The sequence below is a fragment of the Apteryx rowi genome, unplaced genomic scaffold (genome assembly GCF_003343035.1).
Source record: "Apteryx rowi isolate R43461 unplaced genomic scaffold, aptRow1 scaffold_325, whole genome shotgun sequence".
In the NCBI taxonomy this organism is placed as follows: domain Eukaryota; kingdom Metazoa; phylum Chordata; class Aves; order Apterygiformes; family Apterygidae; genus Apteryx; species Apteryx rowi.
Window position 1 is genome coordinate 547,360 of NW_020449697.1, and position 20,951 is coordinate 568,310.

The 20,951-nt window shown below is 52.1% G+C and overlaps 1 protein-coding gene across 1 annotated transcript in view; it reads left to right on the top strand.

Annotated features, from left to right (window-relative positions):
• Nucleotides 1-5,786, top strand: part of YPEL2 (yippee like 2) — a 47,734-nt gene extending 41,948 nt beyond the window's left edge. Inside the window, exon 5 of the transcript XR_003254440.1 lies at nt 5,212-5,786. The gene's annotated coding sequence lies outside the window, so the exon portion shown is untranslated. The remainder of the gene's footprint in view (nt 1-5,211) is intronic.
• Nucleotides 5,787-20,951: the final 15,165 nt, after the last annotated feature.

A 20,951-nucleotide genomic window follows, 5' to 3' on the forward strand; every position in this document is an offset into this window, starting at 1 on the left:
TAAACCCACGCTGCGTCCCCTGGGAAAGCACCCGCCAGCTCGTTCTTGCAGGCGTCCCCCTGTTTTGCAGGAGGGGTGGCAGTGGCCATGGGCAGGCTGCAGCTGGGGCCGCTCGCTCCTTGGCAGGCAGTCGAGGGGACGTGACGTGTGGCACATGCGGCAAGCCGGGATTAGCACCGCCTGGTGCAAAGCGGAAGGTCTCCAAGGGAGCAGCAAGGAGCTCTGGGGGTCACTAGCCTTCGAACGTTTGCAGCAGCGGGTCTTAGGGAAAGCTGGTGCTTTCGGGGCTGGATGGGGATAGCTGCCCACACCGGGAGCTGGCACCGGTAGCAGCCGGGCGTGCTTCCTTGCTTGCACAACGCCCTGAGATGTTTTACAGCTTTATAAAATTCACAACTGTATATGTTCTGCTGGCTTGTAATATTTTTTCCCTGGGGCTCCTGCATTCAGTCCCCCGGTTTATCCGCGCTACGAGCATCCCGGGGCGAAGCTGAGGGCCGTGACGCGCAGGCGGGACGCGGGAGCAAGCGGTGTTGCACGAAGGACGGGTTCAGTCCGCGCAGGATCGGTTCGGGTGGCTCTGGGCGAGGAGACGGGTGCCACGCACCGAGTGTTAAATGCGCCCCCTTCGCAGAGGGGCTGGGTTCAATTTTTTTTACCAGTTAGGCCCATTCTGAGGCGACTGCGCGTTTTGCTTGGGGCTGGCAAACAACAGACTGCAGCTCGCGCTCGGCAGTGACGCAGCACCGGGACCTCTGCGCGGCCGCTGCCCGCTTTCAATGGGACTAAAACCATACAGGAAAAATGCAACGACGTTTTTATGTAGATTAGTTATTCGTGTTTCAGTTGGTATTTCGGCTGGGGCGGTTATTTGCAATACGCGGTCCCCAAGAGCTGCGAGACGTCAGAGAGGATCCACAAAAGCCTGTTGTGAGTTGGCTTAAATTAAATACAGGACTGTGGCTCCCTGCTAAAATTTTAGATGTCAGTAAATGTGATTAAAAATCGCTGAACTAGGCCAAGAAGGAAGAAAGCGTCTGAAGCAAGTTGCGCCACCCGCGTCCCCCCTGAGCCCCAGCAGCGCCGGGCGCCTGGCCCCAGCCGACCGGCAGTGAGGCTGCTGCGAGGGAGGGAGGGAAGGAAGGAAGGAAAGCTTTCCACCGCCTAGGTTAGCTTAAAACTAAAATGTATGGTAGCACATCGTTGACTATGATCCACTGAAGATGAATTAGAAGGTAAATGGGCTGCAAAGTGATTTAAATCCAGTGATTTAAATCCAGGTGGCATGCTGGGAGACCGGGGCGGCATTGCACGAGCTGGCGGCAGGGTATGCCGAGGGTCCGTAACATCAGGGAAACTCTAGTTTCAGTTCTGTTTTACTTTTGTTCTGAAACGTTATTTTCCCTACAAGCTCTGTTTCTCACTAAGTTTGATACAGATTTATTTTGTTTCTGATCACTAAGCCTTTTTTATGTCGGGAATTGATGCATTTTTTTATTTGTTGCATGTGTCACATTTTCATGTGAGATTTGGATCAAGATGTATTTAGGACCAAAGTACTGGTAATAATTCAAAATTAATTTAAAATACACGCACGCACGTGTTTGGTTTTAAAACATATTTATTTATTTCGATTGGGGATGCGCAGTTTCTGTGTCCGTAGGGTGGCCTGTAATTTGGGCATTCCTGATGTGAATCTCTGCTTTTTACCCCCCCTGCCTTTGGACACGGCGAGAGCGCCGTGCTGGGCGCTGTGCGAGCGCGCCAACACAGCAGCCCCTTATCTGACGCATCGCAGCTTCCCCCCAAAACAAGATACAGCCAACAGGAGCCAGGTCTTCTGCATCACAGGCCCGTGCTCAGTTCACCAACCGCGGGGCTTCCTATCTGTGTAAACGCTCAGCTCTTGAGCGGTGTCGTGCCCGGCACAGCCCAACACTGCTGAGCTTCTTCTCCAGCTGGGTAAATATTGAGCAGGGTGGAGCGTGAGTCCAGGCAGCTCTTCAGCAAGCAGTGTTAGGTGTAAACACAATGTAATTTCCTTGCCAGAAAAATATTTGCTTACCTCTCTGGTCACTCCTGAATTGAGAGCACGTTTATAGCAGGCCTGTGCGAAATTGCTTAGACCTGGTATTTTTTCCCAGGCGGAATTCAGCTGGGGGTGCGTGCCGGACACGCGAAGAGCTCCTACAGCTCCACAGTAGCAGCATTGTGGTGAGGTCTGAGGCATTTCTAAAGACATTTTTCAGGTGTTTATGGGCTGTTGCATATAAGTCGCACCTCAGACTATGAGTCTTTGTTCACAGGAGCTCAGGACTGGAAATATTTCGGAGAGCTGGCTGCGCTGCCTGGCCTCATTCCTGCTGCTGGAGCCCACCCATCTGCTGCCCATGGAAACCTTGTCTCTCCCCAAATCCCATCCGCCGCCAACTTGGCTGCTGTGGATGCTGCTGCTGCTTGGGGGCACTGCGCCGGGGAGCTTGTCCTGGGGATTAAGGGCGATCTCCTCCCTGCGCCGAAGCAAAGTCCCTGGCTAGCTCTGCATGCAAATCGTCCCACGCATATGCTTGCATATATCTGATTGCAGCAGGTAAAGCTGGGAGCGGTGCCTCTAGTTAATGATGCTTAACCATCTCCGGTGCCCATCTGTATGGAGAGCAGCAAGAGATTCCCGCTCGTTTTCCTGCGCGCGGCTGCAGCGGCTCGGCAGGTTGCAATTTCCCGTCGCCGCAGCGCTCGGTTATTTACGCCGAGCAGCAGATCCGAGCTTCCTCCCTCCGCTCGGAGGCGAAAGGGCCGACCCGCAGCTTCCCGTGCGGCGTTTGGGCAACCGCCTAGCGCAAACGCGGCTCCGCTGGCGCCGGCTGCCATTGCCACGGAGGGGGCAGAAAGGCTCGGCTCTAGTGAGCAGCTCCAGTAAAAGCCCATCCTGGACTCTCCCTTTGCATTAAATGAAAGAATTAGTCTTGAATAAGCACCTGGCCGTTTCCAGGAGTCAGCGGGGCCCTGAGAAGGGTTTCTTCGCCCCGGCCGGGGGCGAGCTCTGAGTTTAGCAGACGGGGTGGTGTTTGCCGATCTCCTCGCCCAGACACGGGCTGTTTCAGCGCAGCCGGTGCCCTGGGAGGCGAAACGGGAGCCACGCGCGGGGACGCCAGCCCCGGGAGCGGGTGACCTGGGGCTGGGAACGCCTCTTGCACCAGCGGCTTCACAGCGTCGCGCCGCAGGCTCCTAGCCCGTGTTGCCCTGCAGTTCGCGCATCCCTACCCGGGTGCTCCGTCTCGGCGCGGGAACGAAGCCGGTGCCACAGGCGACTGGGGCTGGCCGAGCCCTGCGTAGCCTGGGCCCGTCGCCGGTGCTGCAGGGCCTCCCGACCCCGCAGCCGAGCCCTGCCTTCAGCAGTGCCGCAGCTGTTCTGGGCTGGATTAAGGAGAAATTAAAATTAATCCTCGGAGTTCAGGGAGATCTCTGGGGTTTAGCATTTTCTGATCATTCTTTATTTTTAGCATTTCTATTTTTAGCTTCTGGTAGAGGGAGAACGTGCTGGACCGTGGGGAGCAGTGGCATGGCCTGGCTCTGCCCTGGCCAGCGTTGGTGCCCCAGGGCTCTTCCTGCCCCCGGAGCAGCGGGCAGACGGACAGAGATGGGGACGATGCTGTGCCTCGGGAAGCTGCAGAGGAAAGGCAGCCTCTGTCCCAAAGTCCTCGTCGCCTGGATAGGCAAAGGATAGGAGAAGGCATGTGTACGTAGGGATTACGGGGGAAGGCAGGGAACGGCAGGCTCCGGGGCCGACGGGAGGCCAGCAGCAGGGAAGGGGCCAAGCCCCGGCGCGCTGCGGCGCCCTGAGCCCCCGTCCCACGGCGAGTCCCTGCAGAGCAAGTACAGGCACCCAAATCATTCGGGGTTTTGTTGTTATCTCAGGTTAAAACTGAAATAGTCCGCCTGGTTTCAGCAGAGCTGTTTTGCATTCACACTGGCACAGGCAAGATCAGAGATCAGCCTCATCTTCCTTCCTTCTGCTGTTTGCATTCATTAACATAGTACTTTTTTCTTGCATCATTTTGCTGTATCACATCTTCGCTTTCAGTATTTGCATTTCATTAGAGAGGAAAAAAACCTTCCTCTAAACAGAAAGGACCTACTTCTCCTTTCCCATCGCCGCTGTGGCTTTACTGAAATCAGTGAGTTACGCAGGGACACAAGGCAAGTGAGGCCCGAAAGCACCGTTGCCATCCTTGCCAAGCACATCTGGAGGTGAAAAGCACCCTAACTTATATTTTTTTTTTAAGTTGCCATGGCCTTTGGAGCTGCTCATGTCTTATCAGTATCTGGGGAAACAGGCTTGGCTGCTGGCATGGGGCTGGCTGCACGCTGGGAGCATGGAGGTTAAGGGATGTTCTAGTTGAAGCTCGTTGTGCTGCTCAGGTTTCAGAGGAGAATCTCGCTGCTCCGCCAGCATTAACTGGGATAAACCCCCCCCCGGCGTGAGGCATTTGCTCCGGACGGCAGCCGGAGCAGGTCCTGCCCCCCGGCAGTCCCGTGCTCCGTTTGCAAATGAGGAGTGGGAAAAGCAGAGGGGGGAAATCGCTTGAGATCAAGGGAGCCGGGGCTCCTTCCTCAACACAGCCCGAGCCCGGCGGCGCGGGGGAGGCTGCGGCGCCCTTGGCGGCCTCATTAAAATTGCAGCCCTGCTGCCGGCGCGGCAGCTCCGCGCTGGATGCTCTCGGCCGCTCTCCCTGCTGCGGGAGCCCGGGAGGGGTTTGCGGCTCTGGCTCGGGCTGGCAGCGCTGCGGCTTCGGCCCAGCGTCCCCCCAAGGTGGCCGTGGTGGCAACAGCCCTGTTTTCCAGCTGCGGATTTGCCGCCAAGCTGAATTTTTCTGTGGCGATCCCCATCTGCAAAACGGGTGCAGATTTCACGCCAGGGGCTTGTGCTGCCGCCCGCCGCGCCGGGCTCTTTGCAGGCCTCTCGCAGCGCCTTGGCTCGGCTGCGGGCCTCGGCGGCCGCACTGACGCTCGCCTCTTTCCATCCTCTCCTTCGCTGCAATCGGCCTTGCAGCACCCCAAAAACCAGGACAAAAACACAAGGTCAATATTTAATTGGACATACTACTCCCAGCCCTCTCCTCCCTCCGGCTGCCAGGAGCCTTGCGTGGTGCTTGTTCTTGGAGCAGATTGCGGGAATCCAGTGGTTTATCGGCATTTATTTTCATGCAGGACCTGCAGGTTTGCGGAGGCGGGAGGCGTACCCCGGGCTGCTCCTGGCTTCGCGGCGGCCAGCCTGAAAATGCGGACGCTTTCCCCGCGGCGCAGCGTTGCACGCAGAGGAGCTCAGCCGGCACGCGAGGCCGGCCTGTTCCCGGCATCTGACGTCGGACGGGGAGAAAAAGCCACGAAGAGGTAAACCCCCGGCTGACGAGGGGCATGAGCACAGGATCGTGCGGGGAGCTTAATTAAACCGCTCACAGCTCCGTTCGGCAACGAGCCCTGCATCAGCATTCGTGGCTCCCAAATCCCCTTTCCCGCTCACTGCCGATTCCTTTCAAAGAAATGAACAGCTCGGCCCTCGGCAGCATCAGCGGGAGCCGGATCCACTCCCGACGCAGGCGCCCGCCGGCATCCCACGCGAGGTGCTTTATAAAACGCTCCTAAACGAAGCAGGAGCATATTTACATCCCGGATCGGTATCTATTTTAAATCAACAGTAGGGAACTGACTGTTCCTTTTTTTTTTTTTTCCCCAGTATGTGAAGCAAATGCCGGGTGCTGAATAAAACATCCGTTCGTTCCTGTCTCAGTTCATGTATCTGGCAAAATCTTATCGTGTTTAGTTTGACTGGCAGCTGAATCTGCTGTGTGCTGAAATAACACGTCGCAGCAGCCTGATAGGAACAGAAAGCCACGGCTGAGAAACGCGGCCTGGTTTTACACAGACACAACATCCCCGGCTGCGGCACAGCAGGAGCATTTGCACAAAGATCTGTCTGTGGCCCCAGGTCTCTATGCGATACCGAATGGAGCTCACTGGAGTTGTTCCTCCCGTCCCTGGCTTCTTTGTGTACTTGGTGGATTTTCTCAGTCCTGCTGGGTTCGATGCTGCGCCATCGCGGCGCTCAGGGCCACATCCTGCTGTGGGGCAGGGGGCGGCGAGGCCCCAATCCTAAGAACACATGCAAAACCCATAATTAAGCAAAATTTCTTAACCAAAGCATCACCCGCATGGTTGTATTTTGTGCAGCGCTCCCTCACTGCATCCGAATCAGCAAGGCCAGTGAGGGACGGGTTTTGCACGTGCGCACGGTGCGAGGCCGCCTTCGTCGCCCTTGCCGAGAGCAGAGTCAGAGTGCTGGGACGAGGTGTACGGTGCAGGAGGGGTGAGCAATTGGGTAGTTTTCTTGGTTTGGTCCTTTTCTTCCCATTTTCTGTTGTCCTTTTCCGGAGGTCTCTCTCCTCCTGCCCTGGTTCAGGGAGAGCAACGGCTCTGCAAAGGCGGCTGCAGAGGGGAGGAAACCTCTCCGCTGGAAAGGAGCGTGCTGCCTTCACTGACGCGCGCCGGGACGCTTGCAAGCACGTGCGCTTGCGCATGCAAGTCATCCGCGCTTCGCGGGATTCACATGCACGCTCTCGCAGCCGTGCGCCGACGGCACAGCGCCAGCCCTCAGCGCCGACTGGGGGCTTACAGCCCAAAGGTAAAAGCACTGCGCCTACGGTGAAATCCGTACCTTTTTAATTTTGTGGGTGTAGGGGGGTGTTTAAAGCTTTCTGATGGCTACCGAAGCCACTTTGCCATTCCTGTGAATGCTGCGGCACCGGAGCCGAGGTGGCATGGCCGGAGCGGAGCTGGGCCACGACCCAGCGCTTCCCCGGGCTCCGTCAGGCTCCGTCGCCGCACCCTCGGGCTCTGCGCAGCGCGGAGGATTGCTTCCTTGATTAACATCTGCCGCGTGCTGTAATTAAGGAAATCCTGCCGAGTTCAGGAAGTCATTAGGAGGCGGTTAATTGGGATGGGGCTGGGAGCAGTCTCCGGCAGAGGGAGGTGTGTGCGGCAGCTGTGCAGCCCCGGAGCGAGAGCCCGATGCCCACGCACCGGCCCGGGGATGCACAGCAGCTCCCGGCGAGGATCTCCATTCCTGGGAAAAGAGGACTGGAGACATCATCCACCCAGCTCCTGTGGGATCCCCATTCCTGATGCACCGTTCCCCAGACGTACCTGTCTCACCAAGTCTTAAAACCCCTTAAAAAGGTCCGTTTTCTTACTGCGTGACCTGAAAAGCATGGTGCATTAAGCCCATTGCTTCTCGTCCTGTCCGAGGAGCCGTGGAGAGCCGTTTGCTCCCTCTTCCTTTGCAGCAACTTCATTGCGCATTTGAGGGCCGTTTCCCTTCCCCATCCTTCCTTCTCCAGACTGAGCAAGTGCCGTTCTTTCAATCTTTGCAGGGGTCGCGGTTGCCAGACTTCTGATGGCTCCCGCTGCTCTTCCCTGGACCATTTCCAACCCGAGACGTGGTGCCCAAAGCCGCCCGGGCAAATCCAGCCGGGCCCTCATGGGGACCGACTCGCGGGGAACGGTTACGTCCCCTCTCTGCCGGGCGGCACTCCTGTCTGCAAATTCCAGGAGAACGGCGGCATTTGGGGGAACCCGCCGCTATTTGCCGCCTCGCAGGCACCACGTGCGCTGGCGCGGCCCTCGGGTCCTGCTGCCCAGCTCCTACGTCCTGCCGGCCGCGGCCGTGGGTCTGGCTCTGCCGACCGAAGTGGGGTACTTCAAACGTTTAGGTACTTGCTGCCTGCGATCCAAGTCATGATTTTTTTCTACTTGTCAAGATCATTTTGAATTACAACCTTACGTGCGCTCTTGTCTCTTTTTGTGCTTTGCTTCTATATGAATTTCCACTTATTGGCATCATCCCGTGGGCATCTCCAAGCTATGCAGATTTTCACTTTTAAATTAAGACAGGTAAAATTTTACCTATGGTCAGCCAATCTCCGGTTGTTTCTTTTCCTTGATAATTGCTCCATTTTTTGCATTTGTTTTGTTGCCTGTGACATTAAAAGATGCCAGGCTGCTTTGAGGATCTTCTTTTTGTTTTGTAAAGAGATGTCAGAACGAATGTGGAAATCTAAAGTTCACTTGAGGAATTAGTGTCTGTACCACAAACTGTTTTTATTCATGAAATGTTAATTGAACAGTAAATTGTAGATCTGTCAAATAGATTGGCTGAAAAGATCCACTCACAGTAGATAGAGGAAACCATATTTTGCAGGAGAAAAAGTTAATTAGGGAAAATCAGTAGGTCAATCCATCAGCACGCACTAGTGCAAGCTCTTGACACGCGTACCAGCTGGGTTTGATGAGCTCTTCGGGTGAAAGGCGTTACAGATGGATGAAATTTTTGTTGCATAGATGCTTTAGTGCGTTATTGTTAAAGAGTTTAGTTGCCCTTAACATTTAGATTTAGTTGAGTCTAGGCCCAGCGTTTGAGTAGTGATTGGGGGGGAAAAAAGAGTTATTTTACAGCTCATTAGTGACAGTACTGCAGTTCTCTGAAGGACGGATTGTGTCCTGGACTGCTCATTCTAGCTGCTCAAAAATTATGAGGGTGATTTTCAGTTCCTGAGGCTTTTTTGGATCAAAGTGAATGTGCCCACCATAGCCGGTGAGGTTTGTTTCAGGGGAGGAGAGTCTGGGGCAAGATTTTCTTACTAAAAACTCAAAGCAACAACTCTGAGCTTCCAATTCCAGCTCCACCTTCCACCGAATCGCTGTTGAAGGTGTGGGTAACTTGTGAGCATTTCTGGAAGGTTCTTTCCAACAGAACCCAAATATTTTGTGGATTTGCCTGCAAGTTTGTCCTGGGTCTAGTTTGAATTCCTGAACGGGATTTATCTCATCGCAAAACATCTGCGAAGCAGGAGACGGACTCCAGGTGACATCCGTTAACATCTCGGTGCCCAGTTCCTGCGGTCCAGGTGGGCCTCAGGGTGGGCGAAGCTGAGATGAAAGCTGTCCTGGGGACCTTCTGCAAGGGTTTCCCTTCGTGTCTGAGAGGGGAGGGAGCGAGGTGACCTGCCTTCCCAGCCCTCCGGTACTTGCGTGCTGCAGGGTTGTTTGGCTGTATAAGCTAAGGGGAAGAAAAAAAAATTGAGTGCTAGAGAGTAAAATTAAATCTACCGTGAAAATGCGTTGCTCTCTAACAAACATTAACTGCAATTACATCCGTAGTTTTGTACCGTCCAAAGGACAGCGCAGCCTTGACGCTGTTGGTTAAGCCGCTTCGAGCGCGTGCTAGAATTGATTTACACTTTATTTTGTTGTAAACGTCAGCTGGCCGCAGCGGTCGCGCGTTGTGCCAAGCCACTGCGCGCAGACGCAATTGCCCTGCTCTGGAGGAGCCGCTGGAGCGCTGCTCCCTTGGGGTGGACACGACTAAGGTGAGCGTCGCAAAATTGGGCTGAAATCTCCAAATCGCCCGTCACCTAGGCAGTAGTGACCGTGATGTGCGAGAACTTACTCGTGCCCTGTGCAGGGCTGGTGACGCAGCCCGTCGCGGGAGTTTAGCTAGCGGGAGGTAGGTGGGGACTGCGTCCGCGTGCCCGCTGTAAGAGGAGCCTCTTGGTTAACCATCACGGCTGCTCCTGTTTACACGTCTGAGCACACTCTGGGCCAGGAGATGGGAATGGCTGTGAATAAGGGCAGGAGATTTAGCAACGGACGGAGTTTTTTAAGAGCTCGGGCGGGCCGCGGGCTCTGCGTGGAGCTGGGGAGGCGCAGGCACAGGTCCCAGCCTCTGCTCACGCGCTCGCTCTTTGGGCAGCAACCACGTGTCGCTTTTGAACGCGTACCCCCAAGAGCCTTGCGTTTTACAGCTTAGCGAGGAATGTGCCGAAAGAAACGTCTGTTTCGCAAACCAGCCCGAAGGTAGGCAAAGCCCTGCCTGAGTCTCTGCCCGGCAGCCTGCCTGCCCCGGGCATGCAGTCTTGTTATCTGACATTAAAAATTATTGCAGCGGATGCGCGGGGTTGTGTTGCTGGGGGGGGGCTCGTTCTTCCAGTGGAGTGTGGTGGGGAGGAGCGTGGTGGAGAGCTTGTAAAATATCCACGTATTTGAAAAGAAGGGGAAAAGACCCTCCTTAGACCTCAAAATGGTAAGAATAAAGTCTAACTCGTATTTCAAGGTTATGCAACGTCTCTGTTTGCAAACGTCACGGAAGCAGGGCAGTGTGGTGCAATGCTTTGAGAGACCAAGGACGAACATATATGGAGAAAAACCTGCACGTTTCACAGCAAACATATGTTTGGAGATAAGCCTGGGGATGTAACTCTGTGGGTAGGACCCACGTCTGAACGCATCTGCCAGGGAAGGGACTAGCCAGGAGGACGGCTCTGTGGGCTCGCTGTGGCTGATCAACGGGGGATACTCTAGCGAGACAGGGTTACCATGGGGCTACTATAGTGAGACTTGGTCAAAGGAACTTGTTTCATATTATTCTCTGGAGCTGTTGTGATATGTGCTCATTTTTGACCTCTCCCAAGTAGCTCTGAGACAGGAGAAGCTGCCAAGAATGAGTTGTCTTCTCCTCGTGTGGACCTCACTCCTCGTGGATCCTCACTCCCTGCAGAGCAGCTCTCGTCTGCGCACATCCACGATGGGACTGCGAAAGCCCCGCAGGTGATCTGGGCCAATCCCCTTGAAAATTAGTGTTGCTGGAACTCATTAGTACGACTCAAAGGCAGCTCGCCGTCGGAGAGGGGCGAGAGCGGGGCCGGGGCAACGCGGCTGCAGCGGTCGCGGGAGCCGAGCGCGCAGAGGAGCCGAGCCGCTGTGGTTTGAAACGCCGCAAGGATTTATAAAAGATGAATCACTTTGTTCCTTTGGTACGTTGTTCCTGGAGTCGCAGGAATGTATTACACAGGAGACGCGCACGCTGCCAAACAATGTTCTCCTGCGGATACTTAATTTTGGTAGTGGCTGTTTCTTTAAGTGAAATGAGCCATCTCAGACTGTAAATACATTTTTGTGTGTGGAAAAAACATTTTTGACCTGTTTTTAAGCAGAGATTGTATTTCTCCAGGGTAGTGATGGTGTATCGCTGCTTTCCTGGCAGCCTCAGGAGAGAAGGCAAAATGTAAGTGTGAATTTAAAATGAAATTATAGCCCTAACTGGCATGGAGAAAACCTCCTGAATGTGGTAGGAAACTGCAATCATATTGACTCTACGGGTAGCCTGAAATCGTAATTCTTAGCGGTAACTTAACCCATCCTAGTGGAGCAGTTTTTCACCGTAACGGAGAGCTAACTTTGCGGATTGATGGTGGCAACCCAGGTGTCCCCAGGTACCCGGTCCTCAGCGGCGGGTCTCCGTGACATTTACAGAAGGGGAAGGCAGCAAAGGCTTGTCTCACGCGCTGCCGCCCAGCAGCACACCAACGGGGAAGGTTGCACGTAGGAAGCGCCCTCACCCGGTGCTCGCTGTTGGTCTGGAAGAGCAGCGGGTGTCACGGCTTCGTGCGGCACGACCAAAGTCCTTGGGGGACTGGGACTGACGGCTGTTTGCAGCAACGATGAGTGGTGGCAGACAGACCCCGATACGTGCCTAAGTCAGGCCATGGGTCTATCAGCTTCTCCAGACCCATTCGATGCTGTGTTAGCTGTCTTTGTGCTGGATCGTTCGGTGTTAAAATACGCTTGTTGCAGCCAGATGGGGCTTGGGGACCTTCTTGGCCGTGGCGTGTAGTGATTGTGTGACAGACCAGAGATTTTCAGGTGTTACAGGCTTGAATGCACCAGTTCCCCCACAGGTCCGTCACCAGTATCCCACGTGTCAGTCTGCTCCGGGGATTACAGTTTGGGGGATCTGATGTGCTATTGCTGATGACCCTTTCAGCCATCCAGCCCCCCCTTGCAAACCGCTACCCAGTGAGCACATTTCAGACGGTCAGCAGGACCACCTGGTGCAGAAATTGAGTTATTTCAGAAGAAAAGCCATGAGACCACGTGGCTCTGGGAGGTCCCCTTGAGGCCTGTGTTCCTGTTATGTGCCTGTCGCACTGCAGCAGACCAAAACCCGGAGGTCCGAAGTCCAGTTAATGCACTCATGTTATCACTTGGTGATTCCCGCGCTGCCAGCCGCGGTGGATGGACCTCTCTTAGATGGGAAAAGATCTCCGAGTAATGGACTGAAGAGCACTGCAAGAAACGGATAAAATCAGCTAGGATGAGTATGGACCTAGTAACCCGAGCACGTTCTTCAGGATACAGGAATACTGTTTGTAGGGTGATGAAGACAGATGGCTCGAAGGGCTGCTAATTGCTCTGTTTTATTGCAGTAAGAGTCGTGCCTGTTGGGTGTACACCATACCTTCCCCGTGCAACGAGGAAGGAAGCCTCTGCCTGGAGGAGCCGTGAGCGATCAGATAGGAAGTTCCCCAGCCTGGGATTGCTCCCCAGTTTCTCATGGACATTATTTATACCCCAAAAGCAGGAGACCCCCCAGGACCCCTCTCTTACAGACACTGAAGCAGAGTTGAGGCCCCTCGGCCGCAGCCCAGGCCGGGCTGAGCCTGCTGTTGTCCGTGCTCTTGCTCTTCCGAAAACTTCGAATATCCCTACATACGGCTTGTGTTTTATATTTGCTCTTTCAGTAAGAAATTGGGGTAGAAATGGAAAGCAATCACGGAACCACTTTGCTGATCAAACGCAGGACAGAAGAAGCTGCCTTTTGACCTTGTATCGCAGCTAAAGTATATGCTGGCAGGAGAGGCCTGGAAACAAATGACAGTAATCAGCGTGCGAAGTGATCAAAGAAAGGCTCTGCTGTAAAAAGCCTGGTGAAAAATCCCTTGAATCATATGCATGTGGGTGGCCACTGAAGAAAGGGGGGGGAAATATGACAATAATTTTTTTGTCATGCTTTTGAACAGACGATAAAACGGAATCGGACTGCATTCCCCCCTGCGCTCACCAGTGATTTAAAATACACGGCACGCGGCGAGCCGCGCCGATGGAAAGTACCATGCTGAGAGGAGTGGAACCAACAATCAATAATTCCATTTTTAAGACATTATGAACCAACTTACTGGAGTGTATCCACTGCTGCATCTCAATAAACATCCGAAAGCGCAAGGGAAGGGAAAAGAAAAAAGATTTCAAATTATCGTCAGCAAAGCAATTTACCCAGGGTTTGCTCCATGATGGAGAAGTTTTAAATCCTTGAGTGAGTGACAGATTCAGGTGGCAAATAAGCTGGAAAGACGCCAGGGGCCGGGTGGTCCCAGCGGTGCCAGAGGAGCAGGATGCCGCACTGCAATACTGGGGAGAAGCTAAACTTGGACCCGCACGTTGCAAAAAGATCCGATTCCCCGATGGGAGCCCAGATGCAGGCTGCATTTTCAAGGTCATGACGTTCTGCTCCAGGGTGTAGGAAATAATATTTCTGTGCTTTTCAAATGCAACTACAGATGAGCAGCAGGCCGGAATATCTCCTTGGCTTTTCATGGCTTCACCTGATCGTGGAATATTATTCAAGAACTGCCTTAGCTGCTACGTGTTTATGTCGGAAGTCGAGTGCACAGGATCAGGCGTCAGTGCGTAAATCCAGTTCAAATACAGCACAACGTACAGCTCTTACGCTGAAGTCATTAAATCTTTGGCGAAGCTAAAAAGGCAGAGTGAATAATGTTTTTAATATGCTCAGGAAATTCTCCACGTCGGATGAGATCAAAACAAGCCATTAGTGAGAATGGAAGGGACTTCTCCAAACAAAGGCAGAATACTGAGTAATTGCGATTCTATAAACAGAGCATCATTTAAAAATTCAATAATTTACCCAGAGTCTGGGGAAGCCTCTAAACCTTGTGCTTAATGTAAATGTAGGTGAAAAAAAAATAGGACCTGTACAGCTCCACACTTAATTTTCAAATCTACATTGTACTCAAACCATTATATATTTAAAGGGTTTATTCCATCCTAATGGGAATGGTGCTGCCAAATTCCACTCCGAGATAATAATCTATTGCCTTCACCACTTTTAAGTTCTTTCCAAATGAAGGACAGAGACAAGGCTTTTTCTGATTACACTCACTTTTATTTTTCATAGAAGCCCAAAAAGCTGCTTGCTTTACAGATTAGATCTTTTTGATGACAAATTCCATTTCTTCTGCAGGGGGAGAGATTAAAAAACAGCAGAAGCTGCAACTTAATATAAAACTTAACATGCAAAGATAGTCCAGGTTTTTATTAGCTCCTCATACTGGAGGAGTATTTGAGTGGTTCTCAAACATCAGTTAACCCTCGAAACACCACTAAAGTATAAGAGTCTTGTGACAACAATTTCATGGGGAGCAAAGAGGTGGGTCAACTTATTCAGCATCCCACGAATATCTCTCTCCAAATATATTCCCAGATTTGTACTCTAGCTGTTGGTCAACTAGCAGTATGTGTCTCCTTCATTTAGTGTTGTACTATAAATCCCAGTGCTCAGTTTAAGAAGCGAGTCCGTGCTGGGCTAGCAGTCGTCACTGCTAGTAATGGACTCAAGCTGCAAAATTTGGATTCAGAGCTCAGAGCTATTTGGATTCAGAGCTCGGAGCTGTTTGGATTTAGGGTTTCAGCTTGCCCATTATAGCAATAAGAAACAGATGGGATTTGCAGGCCTGGCTGGGACTCCACACTTCTCATAAGGTCAGTGTTGTTCAGATTTTAAGTCAGATTCGTTTCTGCCTGTGCCTGCCTGTCGTGCTAGTGCAGCACACCAGACCGAAGCATCCGAAAAAACTACGCATATTTTGTATATAAAGGGAAAGAAATATTACTGCTGGTTCTGCAAGCAATGTGAAGTTAGCGGCAATTGGGAACACTTGTAGACAGGACCAGAAAGGTCCTTACCCTGCATTTGATACATCAAGGTTCCCATATTTTTAGAACCCTATAGCTGAAAACTGTACAATATTCCTTTTTCATCTAGTAAGGGTTCTGTGAGACACATGGAGGGGCAGGACTCAATATATTCTTGGCAATTTATGCAAAAAGAGCTCTCCAAATGCATCTTGCTTCAATCTGATGCAGACTCTCACTCCTTGAGACGGAACTGGCAGACTCGTTTTACTGGGACAACTCTCCAAGGCAGGCATGGATTCTTCATCTTCTCAAATCAAGTCTAGGTGTCTGCTTGGAAGAATTACTTCAGCTGAACCCAAATTACTGAACTTGGCAGTGATAACAGGCTGAAACCGTGTTTTGCAGAAAGTCGGATTGGAGTTTCCAATGGTTCTGCCTGGCTCTCGGATGGAAACGCCATTGGCACAGAGGTTGTTAAGTGTCCCCGGCTCTACGGCGCTGTACCAACGACAGTGTTGTGCCCCGTGTGTCCCTCGGTGCTAAGTGACAAAAGCAAAATGGGAATTCTGCCATTCCTTGGGAAGGGGAATTTCCTGGAGGGCTTCCACCTGCTCCTGACACGATCGAGCCCTTGCAGAGAGCGTTTTGGAAGGAAGAAGAGATTTGCAAAAGCGCTGGGGCAGAGATCCAGAGACAGGTGTCACCCCAAGTGCTGTGCAGCTAATACCCAGGCCAACGGATCAGCGAATCGCAGACAAAGCGAATGAGCTGCTGTTTAGAGGGTGTCTATTCAACGGGCCCGCTGCTTTTGTCACGGATGCACAAAACGCGAGGATCTAACGAGAAAGCACTTTGGTACTGCCTGAGCCTGGCTGAGATGAAGGCAATGTCTAGGGACGCGGGAGCCTGGCGCACGGCAGCTAAGATGCTGCAGGGAATAAAGAGCGAAAGAGGACAAACGTTCAGCCTATAAAGGCTTCCAGCCTAATGTAGGATTAGTGGAAAGAAAATGGACTGCACATTAAAATTCATGAAGGAGAACAATTTAAGAAACGTGAATGACAGGGCCACAATTATGCAGGGCCAGGGATTTGGGGTTGTTTTTGTTTTTCCAGTGCTAGTGGAAGAAATGAAGTCATTAGCAGGATAGTGCGGCTGCCACGCGCTCTGCCTGGGTTGCTGGATGCTGCTGATACGCAGAGTCGATGCCACTGAGGGGTTAAACAGAGGGACAGCAGGAAATTGGAAAACGCAACCTCTAGTCTGGAAATTCACAGACAAAGCTGTTGCTTTTTGTGTGGTTTTTAGCATTAGGAACGATGAGGGCCGGGCAAATTCCTGTATTAGCTAGGAAGATTTCACAGTAACTAACTCTTTTCCAATTAATCAACCCACACCTCGCAGATCCCTCGAGCCAAGGCTATGAAGGCAGTGGAAGAAGAACCCATAATCAGGGGCGCTACAGCGTATGGTGAGGGCTGTGGGACGGGGATGAGGGCACGCGGCGTTTCCCCTTCATCAAGATCCCATTTGGAGGCTCTAAAATGAGAGCCTGGAAGAGATCTGGCTTTTCTTAATGACTGCTACCATGGGAAGGGCTCACGTCGGGGGTTGCTTCTTCACACCACGTCCTGGGCCGTGAGAACAGAGGCTGTGAAACCAGTCAGCTGCTCTTTGCTATATTCTCATTATAGAATAAAAGTGCAGTGTTTTGTCCTAGATTTAATAGTCGGGGAAACAAAACTACTTTGGGTAGGAAGAGGTGCTGCCACATACACAAGCGGACAGTTCCATGATAGTTCAGGATATCTGCTTATTTTACGCTAATGGAGATATATTTAAATCGTAGCCCTGGTGCATTCTAATGGCAAGGTAGAACCTAAGTAAATTATTAATTATTTTGCACATTTGATAAGGAAGCCAGAAGAGGAATGATGTCTAATATACAGATATAGAAGCCTCTCATGGGTTATAACAGAAGTGCAAGCTTGAGAAGCTCTTAAAATAGCCATCAGCTTTCATCACGGCAGGTACAAAAGGCCCTGAATTAGTGAGATGCTCAAGGTGGAGCTCCAGCGAGCGGGGCCAGTCTCCCGGGGGACTGCTCCTGAGCAGTTCTGCCTTGATATATATCCGTACAAATAATTTTACTGATGCAAGGACTGTGTACAAGTATCTGAAGGGAGGGTGTCGAGAGGATGGGGCCAGACTCTTTTCAGTGGTGCCGAGCGACAGGACGCGAGGCAATGGGCACAAACTGAAACACAGGCAGTTCCATCTGAACATGAGGAAAAACTTTTTCACTGTGAGGGTGACAGAGCACTGGAACAGGTTGCCCAGAGAGGTGGTGGAGTCTCCTTCTCTGGAGATATTCAAAACGCGCCTGGATGCAATCCTGTGCAATGTGCTCTAGGTGACCCTGCTTGAGCAGGGGGGTTGGACTAGATGATCTCCAGAGGTCCCTTCCAACCTCAGTGATTCTGTGATTCTGTGACTGCTTGGAGGCTTGTTGTAAATGCTTTTTCTAGACCACAGAGACTGCACATCTTTGGTGGTGGCTTTGTGAGAGCGTCCCTGAGCTGTTTCCAGCATTCAGCTCCTCTAGCTCGTGCGTGCAGACTGACTGACGGACGGAGCGTGCGTATGTGCGAGCAGGCAAACAGCTGAGTCAAAGCCTAATCCTTGCCCAAACCCACGACCTTTTTATTCATGTGTGCACCTGGCAGGAGCTGCGAGCGCTGGTGCATGTGGCCTCGGAAACAGCTGCAGCGCTGACAGCATGGTTAAATTTAAAAAGGGTGATGCAGGCAGACGTGTGAGGGTGGTATATTAAAAAACATTAATTGCTGGCCTGGCATAGACCAACTTTAAAGACAAAAGAAAATGGGCTTTCAACAGCAACAGTTCAGGCTTGCAGCGAGGTCTCCTCTGCCGAGCACAATAAGGTTTGTGCAGAAATGTTTGCAGAAGCGGGGCGCAGAGACCTGATGGCGCAGCTGCGATTTGCCGCAGGTCAGGTGCGTGACCGCGGCCATGGGCAGAGCTACCGAAGGCACCTCCAGGCTGGCTGGCCCAGGAGCTGCTGAGGGCTCAGGCCTCAGTGCAAGCTGCACGGTCCAGGTCCAAGTGGACGAGCAACTGCTGCAACCATCACCTCGGCGTTTGTACCTGCCCCAGCTAAGCAAGATCTAGCTGAGGGACTTTGCCGCAGCTGTAGGCACACACAGCACTGCAGCTGAGACGTGCTTTTAGGCTAGACTGATGCTGTAAATACTTTCCCAGTGCAGCAATACGGGTATTTTATTCTGGCAGAGCAATTCCTAGCTTGGATTCAGCCATACACTGGCCCTCACTACCTGCTGAACAAAACAAGCTAGACCAGCAGAAGTGCAGGTTTGCTGCTGGGACCGTGTTTTCTGCAGTCTTTTTTAGCAGCAACCTGTGACTGCTGTTACGAGTAACCTGGCTATGCTGGCAGGGGCTGCACTGGAGACTGCTGTTTTCCATAGCACTAAACGCAAAGAAAACTGATTCAACATGCAGAAAACCAAGATTCTGTGTTCAAAAAGAAGCAGTGTTTAATAATCGGAGGAAAAACTGAAATGAAACTTGTCAGTTTGTAATGTTTTGTGTCAAGATACTGTGAGGTAGCGGAAGGAGGTGTAAAAGGGGTTTGGGTTGTTGCTGCACATAACACCTTTCTGCAGCATTTATTCTCTGCTTTAAGAATAACACACTTGCACTAATGACTCACAGCCAGTGCCACAAAAACACTGGCTGACAGAAAAACTGCCGGTTGTCTGACAGGGAGCATTGGTTTATGCTCTTTGTCGGTAGTGAAATTAAAGCTTGGGGATCTTTCTTCTAGCAAGCAGCCGTACTTAGAGAGTCCAGGCACAAAGCACTTATCTGTCCCCACTCGTTCAGTGTAATTAATAGATGTGGTTTTCTTCACAGCCATCGGGGGATGCTGCGTTCATCATGGAACGGACCATTTTGGCCAGAGCAAGGACAAGAGATTCCCTTGGGAATTCATCCTTCTCCTTTGGGAAGGCTAATAAAACTGTGGTGTATGACTAGGGACTGGAATATTCCCCATGTCCCGCTATTTCTGTACTCATCAGGAGGGAAAAGGTATCCTCTGCTTACACAGAAAGAAATAGATATCCTCAGGAATAATTCAGCGCAGGAAGCTGGCAGAGCTGCAGCCTCTGCCACCGCACAGAATTTGCAATTATGTGTAAAGCTAAACCTTAGGAAAAGAGCAGATTATGGTTTTCTGAGCTGGCCTGAGAGCTCTGCTACCCTCGGTAACACACTCACGGACAGAGCAGCTGTGCGGGTTGGGACGCAACATTTCGGAGTTATTAGAGCAGGGAATTGTACAAGGATTACTTGGGGTCTTCTCCTGGCTCTGCCTCTGATTTGCCATGTGTGCAGCCCCCTTAATTTGTTTTTCCCATCTGTGAAACTGAGATAACATCACAAGGGAATTGCAGGGTGTGATTCATTGCTCTTTATTAGACAGAGGGAAATCCTTAAATGAATGGCACTATTTTCCAGGGGGACAAAGTTCAAGGCTGCAAATAGTTTGATTAAAACCAAATCTGCTCTACCCTGGCTAGGAGGAAAACAAAGAAATTGAAAAACCTCATCTACCCTGTGTGTGCCAAAAGCAAGCAGAACGTGCACGTGCTCATGCATTCATGCATACATATGCATATATGAAAACCAGTAAAGAACTATCAGTGAATGTATACCAAAAAAATGTAATGATAGTGTGTTGGAAGTTTCCAGTAGGAAATAAGGCAGTTTATATGATCACCATTAACTGAGTGAGTTACTAATGATAACATAGCATTAGGACATTGGGAGGTAATAAATACGATACACTTCCAGAAAGGGATGCACCAACATGCAGTGTTTCGGCACAGGCCATTACGTACCTAGCAAACAGGGCTATATATTGGTTGCAGTAGTCTGGCTGCTAGACTGGAGGTGTTTCTTATGCTCATAGAAGAGCTTTTAAGTTATCTTAGGTAATTGCTACAGGAGGGTCTCAAACAGAGATGGAGGATTTACGCTGCCGAGTGTCTAAATCGTCTAATGTCCCCCAAGGTGGGAAGATGCAAGTTGCGAAGAAGAGCAGCAGGCAAATGGTTCGTCAGGAGCTGCCGGGCGGTTTGTGCAGCTTTGGGGAAGGCCTGCCTCTTTCCGTCATTTTTTTTTGTGAGATTCTTGCAAACGTTTTATAGCAATAAACCAGCTGGTATAATATCAGGTATCCTTGGAGTTATGGCACTGCCACCAGCCACCGGCGTCCGTGCGATTCAATGGGGTGAAACGTCGGCGTCGGCATCCGCCGGCGTCGAAAGGGAAGCGGACCTCGCGGCCGGGAACCGAGGAGAGGCAAAAGTGCCTCCGCCGTGGCCAGCGAGGCGCCTTGGCAGCAGCCTGGCCCCGAAATTGGGGATTTGGTGGCAGCCGGGTTTGGTTTTTCCGTATGCCCAGCTTGCCACCTTCAGGCCCTGGGCGGATTCGCACGGTATCGCCAGAGAGCTGAAATCTCCCTGGGTGAACGTTGTCTGTGTGGTAAACCAGAAGAGACGCGATTTTATTGAGCTGTTTCCCTCCACAGCGTCTCCCTCCTGCCCGGCATTGATCGTTAAGGGAGTATTTTCCCCCCAAAAAAGGTAACCGCTGGGCACGGCGCACTAGCCGTGTGGTGGGGTTAGAGCGGGAAGCGTCCCCGAAGGAGCTGGGCACTTCCGCTCCCTCCTTTGCCCCAGCGCCCCTGGCCACGGGCCTCGGGGAAGAACAAGATTTGGGGAAACAACATAAAACAGTCATTTTGGCTAAGCGCCGAAAGGGGAGGCCGCAACGCCTCGGCCGGGGGGCGGGGCCTGGCCGGGAGGGGCGGGGCCTAGTCCGAGGGGGCGCGGCTTTTCGGGGTGGGGCGTGGCTTTTTCCCGGAGGGGGGCGTGGTATAAGGCCCCGCCTTCTGTCATTATGTCTGCGCAGGCGGCGGATGTCATCGGCGCGCGCGCGCCGGCGCCGCTTGCGCGTGGGGTCACGTGGGGCGCGCGGGGAGGGGGCGGGCGGTTAGCTGGCGGGGCGGCGGC